The 18,400-nt window shown below is 31.4% G+C and overlaps 1 protein-coding gene across 4 annotated transcripts in view; it reads right to left on the minus strand.

The window, feature by feature from the left end:
- Positions 1–18,400, minus strand: part of Atat (alpha-tubulin acetylase) — a 68,922-nt gene that overhangs the window by 49,466 nt on the left and 1,056 nt on the right. Inside the window, exons 1-2 of one of the 4 annotated variants that reach the window (XM_065503825.1) lie at positions 17,033–17,176; positions 16,352–16,479 (exon numbers count right to left, since the gene is read on the minus strand). The exons of 1 other annotated variant lie outside the window; for it this stretch is intronic. The gene's annotated coding sequence lies outside the window, so the exon portion shown is untranslated. Of the gene's footprint in view, positions 1–16,351; positions 16,480–17,032; positions 17,177–18,400 lie in introns of those variants that run through there. 2 more of the 4 variants (XM_065503819.1, XM_065503820.1) reach the window with 2 other exon arrangements.

Consider the following 18,400-nt stretch of genomic DNA (forward strand, 5'->3'; position numbering starts at 1 on the left):
AAGGGCGTATTAAATGCTGATGATTTTTACTCTCACTATAATACCATATTAAAAATAGATGAAAACATTCATACTATGAGCTAGTCCATGCCATACTTTACTGAACCTATGTTAGAATCCCCTTTTAAATTCTTTGAACTACGCTCGGTAATTAGAATGCTCAAAGAAAATAAAGCTCCAGGACAGGATGGTATTACCTATGAGTTTTATAAAAATGCCCCAGAATTCTTTCTTGCTTGAAATTCTAACGGTTTCCCGCAAAATATTTTTACTTGAGAAAATCCCAACAAGCTTCAAAAAATCCCTAATAATACCACTATTTAAGAAAGGAGATCGAAAGATACCTAATAATTATCGTGGAATGTCCTGGATAAATACATCGTGCTACATTTTTAATACTACATACTAGGATTGCCCGGTGGTTGAAATTCTACCACTTTCAAAACTCTTTTTCCCACTATTATGGAAAGAATTTTGAAACAATATTTTATATTGTGCATATCTAGAGATTGGTGGAACATACTTAAAAGTGTACCACCAAAAAACGTGTGGCCTATTTATATATAAGATACTGCTGATTAGAATAACCGAATGGATCGATAACAACAATATTTTAAATGAGTATCAGCCGGCTTTAGAAAACTATTTTCTACTGTAGACAATATTTTTAATTTGGTAAACATGATTAATTTGAATAAATTGCCTTCTTTGTTGATTTTTCGTGCGCATTTGTTATGATATCGAGAAACAGCTTGTTTTGCAAACTATCCAAGCTTGGGTTGTCGTCTAAAATAGCAAGAATATTAAAATCGTACAGAAAGTCAAATCTGGAATGTCAATACCCTCCCTAACACATTTGCGGTTGAACTTGGTGCAAAACAAAGTTGTATTTTAAGCCCTTTACTATTTTCTCTATTAGTTAATGACGTTCCCGACGAGCTACCTGGTGGTGTAAATGTATCAGGCACGAATGCCAAATGTTAAATCTCCAACAATAATAACAGCCCTATAACAGCTCCTTAGGCCTTGACCCATCCAATGTTAGGTTCATTTGAGAGATACCTTCTGAATTATTATAGGATGATTCGCTCTAAAATTGGAACGATTACGATCTCTAGATCTGCCAAAAAATACACCGCTCATGGGGTATACTCTCTTGTGGAATTTGGCCCTGAACTGTCTGCTTAGGAACTTAGATTCTTTAAACTATGTATAAGACTTTCGCCTATGCGGATTACGTAGCGATGACAGTTTCAGGGATTCACCTGGGCACTATATCGCAACGAATGGAAGCGGCAAACGAAATACTAAAACAGAACTTGTATTGTTCTCAACGAGGACTAAAATCCATATTTTTACGCTACACCGACTGAGTGAAACTGAAAATTATCCTGTAAACTTAACATTGCAGCAAGAGCATATAAGTCCATGACGACATGAAAAAGCCCATACTGAACTGGATACCAGTAGATTTAATGGCCAAAAAATTGGCACTGAACACAGCGTTTAGGCTCAACGCATGGAATTACAGATCCTTTGGAAATGCTTGCATAATAGGTTCATAATATGAACGGATAAATAATTCATATTATGAACTTGCTCAAACGAGATGGGCTAATGAATCATCTATACAACTACGAAGATGATATGGCCTGCGTTGGACTGTAAACGTATCTACACGGTTTACAACGAATACGACTCAGCAATATAGTGGCGATGATCACCGGGCATTGCATTTTCGGTACCCATGTTGCAAGACTTGGGCTGCGACACCATAACTTCTGTAGGATTTGTCAAAATGAGTAGGAGGAAGAGACCATCATACTCTTCTTCTGTAACTGCCCGACACTGGGTGATCTGCGTGCCAGGCTCTTAGGGGAAATATCCTTAAGTAGCCTTTCCGAATTATCTGGGAAGGAATTAAGGTATATATATACCTTTATTAGGAAAAGCATCTGTTTAGTAAGACCGAATATGCAGATGACACCTCATAGTGACCCCGCATCTATCGCATGATGGTATGCGCTCTCTAAACTTCTTCTCTACTCCAACTCCTCTAATTTCAATCTAAAACTTTTATAACTTCTTTCTTTCTTCACTTCTCTATTCTCTTTATCTTCCTTAGGTAACACAAAGGGAACAATCAATGGACCCACGTTAGCTTTACAAAGGACGAAAGGCTTTGGACGCCTACCAGAAGACCTAACATATATGCATATGACATAGTTTTAATATAGTAACAAGGTCTCTTATCAGTCATATTGTCATAATGTCTTAATATATCTCGACTCGGCAGCTCGGCTTAACCGACACTTAGGCATTCGGCGAAGGTCTCGACTGGCTGGTTACGATAAGACAATAAACATAGCATACAGATCACTATTATTTTAGGACACTTTTTACTTGAAAAACAATAAAAACCATTGTGAAATATTAGGACATTATAACAATATGACATGATAAGAGACCTTGTGAATTGACCAATTAAATCCACAAATTTCGAAAAATAATAAAATAAAAATCTTTCATGCTGCTTCCAGATCATTTTAACGCTGCACAAATATGGGGATACGAAAAATATGATGAAGTCGAAAAACTGTATCGGTTTTTTATTAAAAATTAATCCAATAATCTTGGGACATATCGTTTTAACTAAATATTCAGCTTGCTCCCCAATTAATGTTCGAATGTATGTTTTCCTTTTCATTACCGTACAAAATTCGTTGAATATATTGTTACGAAATTGTACTTGAATTCAAATATAAAGATTTTAACGGCTGATTTAAAGTTGCATAATTCTATTTGAAAGCAGTGCCTCTCAAACTGTAACATATCTGTGGGCATTATTAACATTAAATAAAAGCTTTGAGTTGATCATTGATCGTAAGTATGCCAACGCTGAATGTTTGCTGCGACTCGTATATTTGAATTCTAATATTCGAGTTTTGACAGTTAAAGAACATTGTAGAAAGTTCACCAGAGATGGCGTGTGTATTCGAAAGCTCTAGGCTTCGAGTATACGAGCTTTGACAGCTAAAGAACAATCTGGAGTGCAGATGGCAGTGTTATAAATAGTGGCAGAGGTTGCAGTCGTTAGTGAGTTGATCAGAGACGCTATTCGAATAAACATCAACTGAGTGTCTTAAAGTGTGCTGTATTTTCCAGCGAACTCTTGTACATCATAAAATGTGTCCGTATTTCCGCGAATTTATAAACGTGTATAAAAAACACTAAGCGACTATTTAATTCTGTTGTTGTACATTTTAAATAAATAAGAGTTGTTACAATTTTCAAACTACTAAACTGCTTTTTATTTGCAATCAAAAGTATCCGGTTTATTTAAAGGAAATAAACCAACGTTTTGCAAAGGTTAAAACGTAACAATATTTATAGATTTTCTTATAGAAATAGAAAATTAGCTATCACTCAAGGTACATAGGTAAGTACGTCTTTGACAGATTAAAACCCGTTATACCAACACAATTACTAGATGATTTCACACAATTAAAAAAAAAGAAATTATGAAAACAGAATAAAAAAAAAATTATTAAACCGTTACAAAATAATAAAAACTATTTTTTATTTTAAATTTCCCCCCAAATAAATGAAAATATAGTTTAAAAGAAAGTACTCGTACATAGATATAAAAGGTATAAATATGCAAACATCAAATTGTTACACTTTCTAAATACATATAAAAAACACACAAAAATAATTAAGTTCTTATGGTTTTTTAAAAAAACAAAAACTGCTTTCTTACACTTAAGCCAGATACACAAGAAAATACCCAAAGAAAAAAAGGAAAAAAACAATTATTCTTCAACAAACAAGTACATGATACTAAACAGCAGTTTAGAGAATATTAAAATTTACCTCGAAACCATTCTCTTAATTAAGATCAAAGTTAAAAGCCAACAACATTTTAAAATAAACGCCAACGTTGTGTTCACAAATAGAAAATAAACAACAAACAATTTTGCCATGTTTGTAAATCTTCAAAAGCTGGTTTAAGTGTTTGTTCGAGTGAGTGTGAATGTAGTATATTCTATATACTAGACTTTGTTTAGAAGAAGAAACAGCAAAATAAAAAAATAATAAAACAATACATACTTAGCAAAAAAAAGGAAAAACAGCCAACAGCTCATAAGGTTTACAAGACTCTAAAAGGTTCTAAGCAAGTGTTGAATGTCATTTGAAAACAAAACAAAGTATCTACACACTATGATCTTGCAAAAAAACTCCCACACACTGCCACAAAAAAGTTTACCATACATGGGAGAGTGAGCAAAACTTAACGGTGGTGAGTCAATGACGCCAACGTTTTTTAAACGTCACGTGCCAGTCTAGAAATGTCTTTACTATCTTGTATGTATACAGCTGAAGCTTTAAACTATTTCACTACAGGAATGGTCAAGCTATTTAGTTTGAGATACTATTGGTAAGAACATCATAGAACGATATCGTGCCGAAACTGCTATGCAAATTGGAGCCGATTTTAATAAAATATTCCGACTCGAAACCATTGACAAGAACGTAATTTCTTGAAAGTGTTTGAAGGTTTGAAGGAACTACATACATAATTCTTAATTCCATTTTCGAAATCAAATTAAATGTTATCTTTAAACTATTTAATTAATTAAGCCTATGAATTCATTATGAATTAATTCATAGGCTTAATTCCTTTGTACTTCAAATATATTGAATTCATTCATTTAAGAATTCATTCTTTATAGAATTAATTCCTTATTGAACCGTTAAAATTTTATTTAATTAAAATCTACACTACATAAATAGTATTGAATGATTAAATTTTTCTTCAATTCAAATCTATTAAAAAAAGGAGTTTCGCTGGAATCGATATACATATATCGATTTGAAGATAGTAAGTATCGTATAGGGAAAATTGGAATTTTATGTGCCTTTTTCATGCATTTTGATCATCTAAATGTCCGAATATCGCAAAGTTATCTATCTATATATAAAAATGAAATGGTCCATGTATGTAATGGCATCACGTGAAAACGGTTAGAGCGATTTGGCTGAAATCGAAAAAAAATCAAAAAATCCGGTAAAACTCGGAATTTTTTTTTGAGTCCAGTCAACTGTAATAAAAAAAACTCCCTAAAGTATGCAGTACAAATTTAGATATTTTATTTGCAAATAAATAAGAACAGGTAGGTGTATGTGGGTTGGAGAAACTTGAAGAACTAACAGTAGTAAATGCTACCGGGCGAAGCGGTCAACTAATTTTATATGAAAGATACTTTAACATGGCCATGTCCTAGAAAGTGGTAAAGTGATATATGGTTGTGGTGACAATAATAGAACAACGTCATGCCTGAGCCCCACCAAATTATGATTCCAGCTCATTAGACGTATTAGATAACATGACCATATTAGGATTGTAGTCACATGATCATATGGAGTATTTGTGATCATTTGTGACCTTGTAAGTCATCTCTCGATAGACAGGTTTATTTTTAATAAGTATTTGTTGACCAATAATTCTACGTCTCAACCTTTGAGCATGTAAACATAGGTTGGTATCCACATATGAGGTTTCTTAGGTGGATTCTAAGCAGATTTACCGGAAATCTGGTTCACTTCATATCAATATTAGGATAGATTATTCTGGTCTCCCACCCACTTCTCTATCTTTGTGTAAAATCAGTTGTTTACCCATCAATATAGGAATGCCAATATTACGTGTGAATTCGTTCGAATGTACGGTGGTGCAATTTATCATTGTACTGGATCCTATACGAAGGTAACCGATGAATACCTCGCATTCTTCTCTAGACACACCTTCCATTCTTGAAAAATGTTCTATGTGATATACACACAATCTATGGATATTGTGGATATCGCTGTTTGATATGCCTTGATACTAAATTTGTTACGCGGCTACTTTTATGGCCAGTATTTCTGCTTAAATTAATATAATCTAGTAGCCTAGAGGACACTCTTAGATTCAGCTGGTCCTAAAAGATACCACATCCGCCCTTGTCGTGTAATCTTGTTCAGTGAATATCAGAATGACATTCTACAATAGATGCACAGAGAAAACAGATTCGTGATAGCAACCAAATTTGTTGCTAATCGAATGATTCTACCTTAGTGACCGAATTTTACAGTTGTAGATACACAATTTTAAAAGGGGTAACAAAAGTTTGGTTTAACCGAAATTCTTCTTTGTCTTCTTTCTGTTGATAGAACCGAAAAATTCTATGTTTGCAACCGAATCATTCGATTGGCAACCAATTCGGTTGCTGTCACGATTCTGTTTTCTCTGTGTGGAGGCCATTGTCATAATCGAATCTATCTGTTATATTCGTCGTAAAACCTAGTTCGAAGACGGATTTTGGCATGATCGTGGAAATTGTCCATGCTTTCCTAGATGAAGTAGAAATAAGAGCACGTACGAACCTGTTTTGGTGATATTTCTTTCTTCTCCAACGCTTCTAAAATTGGTTTGATAACAAAATCGAATAGCCAGATTAAGCTAAAAATAAATTTCGGAAGTTGGAGAGCAATTGTAGCGCCCCTTTCTCTTACAGACCCTATATCTTAAAGACATGATTTTTGTATGTTGATTCTCAACTTCTAATACATGAAATCTGAATATACTATGGTTTCAGAAAAGAAGATTTTATACAATTAATAAATTATTATTATCATTACTTTTCAAGAGAAGAGAATTTAACTGAAGAATCACAAAGATTAAAACTCGAGAAATTTGTATGATTTTTGCGGAAATTGCCACACTGGAAATATTTGTGTTTCCCAGTCCTAAATTTAGAAATGTTACATCGCAGTATATAGACCAAATTATGTAATTTTATAGTTAAGGAGATTGCGGATGAGCTCAGGACTATCACTAGAGGTGGGGGAGGTATAGGTGAAACCACCAATCAGTATTGGATGAAATTTTGCTCCAAACTAATCGGTCATGAAGAAGCAGACTGGACTGTAGGCTCAGATTGAATACATCAGGTACCAGACTGCTACCGGACCAGTTAGGACTAGAACAAACAGATGGGAAAACTGCTCGATGAGTGCTATCCCAAGAGGTTGGGGAGGTATCGGTAAAACCACCAATCAGTATTGGATGAATTTTTGCTACAGACTAATCGGTCATGAATTAACAGATTGGACTGTAGGCTTAGATTGAATACATGTGTGCTATTCTGTGACCGCGGTTATAATGGCCGCGTTATGTTTTAGATTTCATTCTTATGAACTCTAGAAATTACAATAGTTTTGCAAATTTCCTTACAATCGGAATAAATAAAGCCAACTTATTTTATATACCCTCTTCTGACTATACCGTTTTCTAAACAGAAATCTGTAAGTATATGAATTGGTAATGTTAATCCAGATTTTAGAGACATTTACATACAATCAGAAAAAAACTAGTTTCAAAACAATTAAAAACGGAAATAATTAAATGTTTGTATACATAAAAGTAACGTTCTTCATTGTCTTAATAGTAGTTCATGACCAAACTCCATCATGCCGACTGTAAAGTAAATAATGTTTTTCTTGTTTACAAATTAACAAATAAATACTAAACAGTTTATAAAAGTTTATAAAAGCAAAAAATCACATTTACTTTTATGGCAGACAAATATTTACTGCTATTGGTTTCTTCACTGAGATTAGTCATATTAAACGGTAGTTAAATTGTTAACACATTCAATACTCTTTTTGGTTATAACCATTTTATGGAAAGTATTTGTCAGGTTTGAGATCAATTAAAACAATTGTGATGTATGGTTAAATAATGTGAATTAATATGGGCAATTCCATATCATCTTACGTGACATTTGTACGCCTATAATGTGGAATAGATTTTGCAAAAGTAAGAGTATCTGAAAAATAATTTAGTCTTTATATTCCATTAAGAGGGTACTATATTTTAAAATAATAAAAAGTTCTTTTGAAACATTGTTGTCCAAAATATCGAGCGAAATAAGGGTATATCGTACGTGACATAAAACGGAAGTCATTTTGAGGTACATGTAGAAATATGCGATAATTTTCGAATCGTGAGAGGAGAGTAAAATATTATTTTTGCCAATAAAATGTTGTAATAAGCTCTAAATACTTACACATAGTAATATTTTAGTGTTTTCTACTATTCAAATCATCATGAAAAAAAGTTTCAATGGTTTTTGGGTTTTCAGTCGTGGTAGTCATTCTCGTGGAATTGCCCATATGTTTTGGTATGTAGGTAAATTAGATACATATGCATACAAAAATACTGTTCAAAAGGGCTTCGTATAAGGTTGGATGTATTTAAATATGTATAGCAATTTAGTATTGCTTCTTCCTTAAAGTAATATTTAAAGCAGTATGTGAGACTTAACCATTTATTATAAAGATGCATCAGTTTTAGTATTGTGGAGTAGTATGCTTCGTTGATTAAACTTTATTTTGACAATTGTACAATTTTTAAGTTCAAAAAAAATTTTGTTCTAGGAATTTTAATAAATTATGTTTCTTATAGTATTCCATTGCATCTTAATATAAACTTTGATAACTTACGCGACAACCGTTAAATGCAATATATGAACACATTCTACAGACAATCGGTCGACGTCAGATTTGATATCATGGCAATAGAATAATAATCCGATGATCATTTATTTAATTAGCACATCATGTTGTTGGACTGATAACATCCTGGTCTTTTCATGTACATGATTTTCATTTGTAAATCAGACATATAAGTCCTAGATGAATAATTTAAGAATATTAATTGTAATTGTGTAATTCGATTCGAAAATGTTGGAACAACTTCTCCTGAAACCATTAATTTGCGAAAGATTTTGTCGAAAACACAAACCTTTCAGGTCTAGTAGAAATGATCACTGATCCCAACCGTATAGTTCTTTAACTATGTACCTCGATTGAAATAAATGGTGAATTGGTTCATACACTTCCCTGGACCTGGATGAAATAATACCAGCTGATCTGCGAAACAATGCAGATATAACCACTCTTTTGCTGATTAGAAAGGTTCATGTCCGTGACTTTGGTCTAAAATCCTTTAGACCAATACATGTTGATCCTTTTTGCGAAAAACCTTGGAGAGAATCAGTGACACCCACATACGAATATCTGTTAGTATCTACCTACATGAAAGGGAAAGTAGTCGAGACAGCACTTCAGTCGTTAGTAGAATACATTGTGAAATCGCTTGAATTTTACAATTTTACACAACTAGCCTTTATGGAATTTAAGGAATCTGCGACTACAGGATCTACCCTACATGATCTGGAGCTGGATCAATTGCTTGTCAGGCGCCTCATGTACTATAGGATGATACGTCCTAGAATGTGAACGGCCAAGATCTCTTGACTTTCCAAAAGATGCACAACTCAAGGAGCGTCTTATCTGCAGTTCTGTGGAATTTGGCCATATACTGTATTCTCTGGATGTTGGATTCCATGAACTATAAAACTGTCGCCTAAGCGACAATTACAGCTGTTCATTTAAGCACAATATCGCAACAGATGCAGGCGGCACTCAAAATGCTAAGTCGATGGATCATAGACAGTGGACTAAGTGTGAATTCGAACAAAACTGATTTCTATCTTCATGATGCCTCGATTGAACGATATTGAACTGAAACTCTCGGATAGTACAAAATATCTGGGTATCATAATTGACAGTAAACTGTTAGACAGGGCCTTAAAATGTGTATTCTTTGAAAAGGTATTTAGGAGAATGGCAATTCTGATAACGGAAACTGTGCGTGCGACTCGACTGCGAGAAAATTGGCATTGAACACTGATTATTGCAGGCCCTTATTCTCGACAAAGTTTCAATTCCAATCGATAGCCAAGCAGCCAGTGAAAAGTGATCGCCATGATGTCGGATAGTAAAATAGGAAATGAGCTCGCTGAATAAGATGTTTGAGTGAATCAAACTGTATGATAACAAGGATGATATGGACTGGGTTGGACCGTAAGCGAACTGTTGTCATAATGAACAAGAGGATGAGACTATTTTTTACTTTCTCTGTCACTGTCCGGCACTGAGAGATCTACTTGCTAGGTTTTTATAATAGGTCAGCGCTTCTTTGGTAGTCCATCTGAACTGAATCGGATATGGAGTTGAGATGGATCGACACCTATAATAGGAATAGCACATGGTTGCTGGCAACATACATGGAAATCGCTCCTTATGGTGGCTTTTAATCCATCAAATGACTGGTATTTATCCACTGTCTTTCTCTTAACCACTATCTTTATTTCATTTCTTTTCAGGTAACACGAAGAGACTAATTTAATAAACTCAAGTTAGCTGTGGAAACAATTTAATAGACCCAAGTGAATTTTGGAACTGGATGTGTACCTAGTAAGTTAAACTAGGCAGGTTTAACTTACTTAACTATAAACCCAAAAACTCACTCTAAATTTAATTTAAAACTTACGTTCAACATCAAATATGTTCTTATCTAATTTATAAGTTCATATTAACCACAAGTACAACCCAAAAAAAACTCATCCACAAGAAAAACAAGAACATACTACAATTATTTAAGCTGTGAAGGTCTTCTCAATTAACTTGTTGTAAACAATTGTAGTTTTTATGAATTTCAGCTTCTAAATTACTACAAATAAAACAAGTCTAGCCGTTTAAAATAAGGGAAATACAAATTCACTTAAACATAATAAGCTAAAAACACTATGCTATTTTTAACAAACAAACACAGACAGCAAAAAATCGACTCGAAAATTCACAATGATGATGAGATATGGCCAGCGAATGAGTAAGTGACGTAGTGACTAAACCGTAGAAAATAAAAAAAATTAAACAAAATGATGATGAGATCACCAAAAACTGCTCAAAAAGGCGAAAAATAAGTAATTTGTATTTATTTAATATAAAAGAAATTAAATAAATATTTACCGCATCAACAGTGTATTACAAACTTGTATTTTGTTACATTTGTTAAATTTGTTGTGGTATAGAATTAACCTTATAAAAGTCTTCCTACTAGTATTAAAAACCTATTAATATTAATTTGTTATAATACAATACATTTAACGAAACTGTTAGTGTGTTAATGTTAACAAGTCTGCTTCAAAGTGGGAACTCACTATAGATACATCATGTCTGCTGTAATGAAGAGGGTGAGCGCTATGCTTCCTTTATCCCTTACAATAGACATGATTTTAGTTTGATGAGTTCCCACTTAGAAGCTGCCCATTTGCTGATCCTCCGGATCACACTGATTGTTGAAGGCACTTCTTTTCGCCAAAGTTAGGTTTTTCAATTTCAATCGACATGGATTAGTGGAGTGTCTCTCTCCAGATACAATGAGCATTTCCATTTAAACCAATATCATAGTGTGGGGCTGTTATTCAGGGCAAGGTTAAGTTTCATAAAATTCTGATCTTGGTATGTTAATCCAAAGTTGATTTTAAAATAAATATTATAAACTACTAGCAGACCCGGTGCGCTTCGCCACCCCAATTAGAAGAAAGAAATAGTACTATTAAGTCTCCGTTTGTGAATCTAATTGTAAATGTCTAATTTCATATTTCTGGGTCCATTATTATAGAAAATGCAAAATGTGTTCCTAATTTTAAATTTTTAGGTTTATTATTATAAAATATTCAAAAAGTACCATTGCAATAAGGAAATAGTACCATTTATTATCACTTTTAAATTCGCATTCACTAAACCATAACCCGTCAAGTTTGAATTTTAGATTTTTATATCATTTCCTATATTATCAACTAATTTTGTTTCTATAATACTTAATATTTAATAAATTATCACAAAACCGAAACCGATCGGTTTTTAGTTTTTTAAAATCGAAAACGCGGTTTTGAAATTCTTCGATTTTTTGGAAACTCTAGGTCCATTATTATAGGAAATTCAAAAAAGTACCATTAGAATATATAAAAAGTACTAAAAATCCCCCACTTGTGGTTTCCCACTCACTCGGGTCCATATAAGCTTAATTTTATGGCTTTAGGTTCATTGGTGTAGAAATTACAAAAAGTACCATTCGAATAAAGAAAAAGTACCAAAAAGTCTCCCCTAGAATTCTAACTCACTTAGGACCATGTAGTATGCTTAATTTCATGTTTTAAGTCCATTGCTATAGAAAATTAAAAAAAAGTACCATTAGAATAAACAAAAGGTACCATGAGGTATCCGCTTGAATTTTCAATCACTTAGGACCATATACGCTCAATTTCATATTTCTAGGTCCATTATGTTATAGAAAATTCAAAAAGTAACATTAGAATATAGAAAAAGTACCAAAAAACACCCACTTGTAGTTGCTCACCCACTCGGGTCCGTATAACCTTTATTTAATGTTTCTAGGTTCATTGGTGAAGAAATTACAAAAAGTACCATTTGAATAAAGAATAAGTACCAAAAAGTCTCCCGCTAGAATTCTAACTCACTTAGGACCATGTATGCTTAATTTCATGTTTCTAAGTTCATTGTTATAGAAAATTCAAAAAAGTACTATTAGAATAAACAAAAAGTACCAAAAAGTCTCCCCCTAGAATTCTCACTCACTTAGGACCATATATGCTTAACTTCATATTTCTATGTCCATTATTACAGAAAATTCAAAAAGTACCATTCGAATATAGAAAAAGTACCAAAAAGCAGTCACTTGTAGATTCCCACTCACTCCGGTCTTAATTTCATGTTTTTAGGTTCATTGGTGAAGAAATTACAAAAAGTACCATTCGAATAAAGAAAAAGTACCAAAAAGTCTCCCCCTAGAATTCTCACTCACTTAGGACCATATATGCTTAATTTCATGTCTCTAAGTCCATTGTTAAAGAAAATTCAAAAAAGTACCATTAGAATATAGAAAAAGGACCAAAAAGCCCACACTTGTGGTTTCCCACTCACTCGGTTCCATATAAGCTTTATTTCATGTTTCTAGGTTCATTGGTGAAGAAATTACAAAAAGTACCAATCGAATAAAGAAAAAGTACCAAAAAGTCTCCCCCTAGAATTATCACTTACTTAGGACCATATATGCTTAATTTCATGTTTCTAAGTCCATAGTTATAGAAAATTCAAAAAAGTACCATTAGAATATAGAAAAAGTACCAAAAAACCCACACTTGTGGTTTCCCACTCACTCGGTTTATATATAAGCTTTATTTCATGTTTCTAGGTTCATTGGTGAAAAAATTACAAAAAGTACCATTCCAATAAAGAAAAAGTACCAAAAAGTCTCCCCCTAGAATTCTCACTCACTTAGGACCATATATGTTTAATTTCATGTTTCTAAGTCCATTATTATAGAAATTTCAAAAAGTACCAATAGATGAACAAAAAAGTACCTATAGTACAGTTCACACATTTTGGTACCTAAATATTATCCCCTATTCCTAACACTAACTTCACTCAAATACATATCAGCTAACTTTAATGTCGATAACTGAAATAATTTAAATTTTAAAAAAGTACCATTAGGAGAAAAGTACCAATTTCCCTTTTCTTACTTGAACACCCGTCAAGTTTGAAATTTAAAAATATTCCATTTTGCCAAAATTGTTTATGCTACAGGCATGTATCAAAATATTAAAATCTGTGTTAATGTGCCCAAGAATAAATATGTTTTAAAAAAAGTACCAAACTGTTTACCCGGATTTGGCCCAATATACACCTCGGTACTCGAGTTCCAAATAACACCCTGTTAGTTAATTTTTGTATGAATCCAGGAACCAACATTAAAAAAAATTATCAAAATTGGCTTAATAATTTCAATATAATGTATTTTCCAGATTTTATCCCCTTTTTGGTACCTCTTTTATCCCCATTGAGGTGGTACAATTTCATTGAAATAAATTTCTGTAACGTGGTGGGAGCTCATAATAAAATATTCGTATGTCTATGTCAAATTATAGAAAAACATATTTTATGAAAAAGTACCAAAAATTAACACAATTTTTATCCCTTAAAGGTTCGAATTTCCAAAAAGTACCAAACTTATATTTTTTATTTTTTGTTAATTAAAGAATACGATTTAAAATTTGTTTCTATGTTTATTGGTTTAAAAAATACATAGGGTGCAAAAAAAGTACCAAAATACAGTTTTTACCCGTTTTCTCCCCTAAAAGTTTCGAATTTCCAAAAAGTACGAAACACCTGTCAGCTTATTTTTTAAATGGAGTAACATGCTATTTTAAGTTTTTTTATATCTTTATTAGTTTTGAAGATATAAGGTTACCGAATTTACCCGTTTTTACCCTTTTTTACCCCCTAAACGTTCGAATTTCCAAAAATCCCTTCTTATCGGATCGTTTTGGGGAGGGAGGAACCCACAGTTAAAATTTCGTGATTCTAGCTTCAGCCGTTTGGGCTGTGCGATGATGAATCAGTCAGTCAGTCAGTCAGTAACGTTACTCTTTTATATATATAGATTGGTCTTGTTTCATTAAGATATTTTTTGATTAATCGATAATAATACTCTGCCACAAAATAACACTTTAATGGGGGATTGAATACTAAAACCGTTTTCAAAGATTTTGAAACTCCCTCAAAATTTTTAGTTATTTTGAAAAAACTGTTTTAGGGTAGGTCGTAGTACTTTAGTACCTCTAACTCACATATTTTTAGACCGATTTCAAAATTTTAAACAATTATGGAAAGGCAAGCTTTCATAAAATGTATATTCAAAAAAAATTATGGTAGTTTTTATAAATTTTTTTTATATTTTTTTTTTTGCAATTTTTCAAATTCAAAAATGGTTAGGTTTGATTCCATGGCAGCCACTCTTCAAGCAGCTCACTTGGATCCATTCAAAACTGATCCCATTGTGATACCCAACGGGTGAACAGCAGGGTATTTATTATACGTCCGTTGTCTCCATGTTAAACCAACCAGATTCCCTGATGGAGTAGATTCGTCTAAGACTCATCCTTGATAGCTCATCTAAGCATGATAGGAATGGAATTTAGCAATAGTTATTTTAATTTTTTTCTATGAAAACTTATTTATTTTTCCACAGTGTTTTAAAGACAAATTTATTAAACTTTTCCGAAAAAAGTTCGAAAAAATTAAAAATTGTACACTTGTTGTTTTTTTTTATTCATATGCGATGGGGCAGAAAATACGAACACAGGTGTTAATGAAAAGTTAAATAACTTTTACAATTTTCATCCGATTTGAAAAATTAAAACCATGTTTTGTTAAGAACTTAATTTTTGTTATACATTGGTATACATTTTTAGAAACTTTCATATTAAAATAAGCAATGAAAAGCGACTAAAATCAAAAAAGTTTATAATTTTTTTAAATATTCTGAACAAAACCAATACTTATGTATATGTAACTTACAAATGTATCAACAAATTCACGTAATTTTCAAGCTTAATCAGTTTTCTTTCCAAACCAGTTAAAAATCGGACAAATACTGCCTGAATTACCGTTTGATAAGTTGACGAACATCACTAAAAACGATTTTTTTAGAATAACTTCAGAATTCAGACACAATTTCTGAAATTTTTAGACACAATTTTGAATGTACTCAGCAACACCTATAACCCACGCTAGATCGTTTTTCAATTTTTTTCACCACGGTTTATTGATCGAATAATTTGCTTGAAAAGTAAGTTTTTCGGAAAAAATTATTTTTTTTTTTTTTGCTGAATTTATTACTTTTGAGTTTTTTTATTCGCCAAGACATAAAGACCATCTAGCTATGTCCGTCGGTTTGTCTTTCTGTTGAAGGCTAACATATTTCATGTCATCATTTTTTTTAATACATTTTTTTTAATATTTTTACAAAATATTATTTTTTTGTCATTTTATGTAACAAATAAAGATTATTTAATATTGAAAAATGGGGAAAATATTGTATTGATCTTTGTAACCAAATTCTGTATTACAATAAAAGAAATTAAATCTTTAATTAAGATGTTTCAAATGTATATCCATAATATATTAGTGACCATATTTTTCAGTTGCTTATTTTTATTTTTTATTAAAGAAATACTAAAAAATACAATTTTCTTAAGAGTACTTTGGGATTTTAACCTATAGCCAACCACTGTATATGTCCCAATCAAAGTTATATATTAATAATAAAAATAATCTATAGAAAAAATATTTAAAGGGCGTTATAATCAGATTTCAAGAAATTGGCAACCAATTTATACAACAATTTTGTGAATATTTAAGAAATTTTATTTTTTCTCAGAATTCTGGCAAACACTTTGAGCAATTTTAAATAATTTATATTTGTAAACATTTAAGAAAAGAAAAAATTTAATACAGCTCTTTAAACCATAAATAATTATTTCATTTGACACTACTGATAATATGTTTTTAATAAACTAAAAGAAAAACTTACCTTTTTTTAATATGTACTGGTTCAATTTAAAATAGTTAACGTTTATTTTCACTTCCTCTCAAATGTATGTTAAGGATGCAGAAGTCTGTTACAGTAAAAGTCTATGGCTGTTAACTTTAACAGCAACTCTGTAAAATGGACCAAAAACAAGAATATTGTAATGTAAACAGGGTGGGTGGCTGTAGTTTTTCCAATAAAAATTGCAACAAAAAAATAAACACACAAGAGATGTAAAAAAGATGAAAATTGTATAGTTTATGCACAGAGAGGGTAGTTGAACTTTTATCGATTTGAGAAAGAATTATATATATTTTTCGGTAAAATTTAGTTGGTATAACAACATGTAAACAGGCTTTCAAATTATGTATTTTTAAAATTTTAAAAGAATTGTTTTTATTTAATTATTTGTAATTTTTTCAATATTATTAAAAGACTAGACTTAAAAAATCAGTAACAACAAATTTTATTTTGAAAAAATTAATGTCTAATAAAATACAGGGTGTTTTCAATATAAAAACTATTCAAATAGCCAAGTATTTTACACATGAAAGAATAAATTTGTTATTATTCTAGTTAGAAAATGTTACAATTATTATAAAAAAGAAAATCCTTTCAAGCGTAAAATATTTATATATATTTTTTTTACTTTATTTTATTATATTTCTATGCACAATCACTCACGAGCTTTGGGATTTTTGTTTGATTTAGTTTGCTTAAATTTTCTTTTATTTAGATGTGTATATGTATTTTTATAGCGGAGCTTAAAATTGTGACAACACCCGGAACGTTTGGTTAGCACGTAACAACTGAATTGTATTTTGAGCGTACTCGTGCGCATTTGCTATTAAAACATCTAAATTGTATTTCAGTTTGGCCAATAAAACTACTACTACTGGCTTTTTGAGTTCTTGTTGTATCGGTTTGTTTAATATACATTGTGTTTTTCGTTTTATTTTTTGTTACGATATTAAATGTATGATGCATGCTCCCACCGGTAAATGTATTGTTTAGTTTTTTTTATACATGCTACCAAATAGATAAGTGGTATACTGATTTTGTCATTAGCTTCATAACCCATATAATCTTAATAAACATTGGAGAAAATAGAAACTTTCCTAAATATTGTGTTTTGTATTTTTTTAGTAGGTATTTCATTAGCGTATGCTTTTATTTACTAATAAAGCAATTTATTGTTGTGGAATTGACAAAACAATGGAAACTTAGAATTAATTTTTGCAAAAATTGTCTGCCCCTTTTAGTGACTCAGTATTTTGTTGGACATCCCTTGTTTTTATTACTGCTTCACAGCGAACATTAAAGATTCAATCGGCTCCTTAGAAATATTCTGCCATTCCCTTAACTCCTATCTATACTTGACAAAAATTTATCATAACAATCAAGACAAAGTTGTCTGAGCAAAAGCACTAACAATTTTGTCATAACGAAGCAATAATACTAATGAATGGGGACTATCAGCCCAATTATTATGATGTTTATCATGATAAAAATATATCAGGTACATACAGGGGTTTATTACCGAAGCTGATAAAACTTTTTTGTGGTATAATTTTGAGTCAGTATTTTGCTATCTACAATTTTTCATAGGTTTTCTATGGAATTGAAATCTGACGATTGGTCAGGTAAATTCAAAACACGTAAGTCATTGGATTTAACTATTCGGTTTTAACCCTAGAGGTGTGATTGGGTTACATAGACATATTTAAAGACATATTTTCCTCAGCGCATACATAAATAAATAACAACGTTTAAAATGGATTCCTTAGTAAATCAAATGTTCTTAAATTCAAATCTATTACAAAATAGTTTTAAAATGTATTGAATGATTAAATTGTTCTTCAATTAAAATTTGTTACAAAAAGGCTTAAGTAATTTTTTTTTCAATGATTAAAAGCAAAACAAAAACAAAACTGAAAAAAAAATATTTTAATTCAATTTGTATTAGATTTGAATTAAGAAAAAATTAATCATTCAAAGGTTTAACGAATTCTGTTATGAGTTAATTCCATTCAAAGGTTGAATGAATTCTGT

Source organism: Calliphora vicina, chromosome 3, assembly GCF_958450345.1.
Source record: "Calliphora vicina chromosome 3, idCalVici1.1, whole genome shotgun sequence".
NCBI classification, from domain to species: domain Eukaryota; kingdom Metazoa; phylum Arthropoda; class Insecta; order Diptera; family Calliphoridae; genus Calliphora; species Calliphora vicina.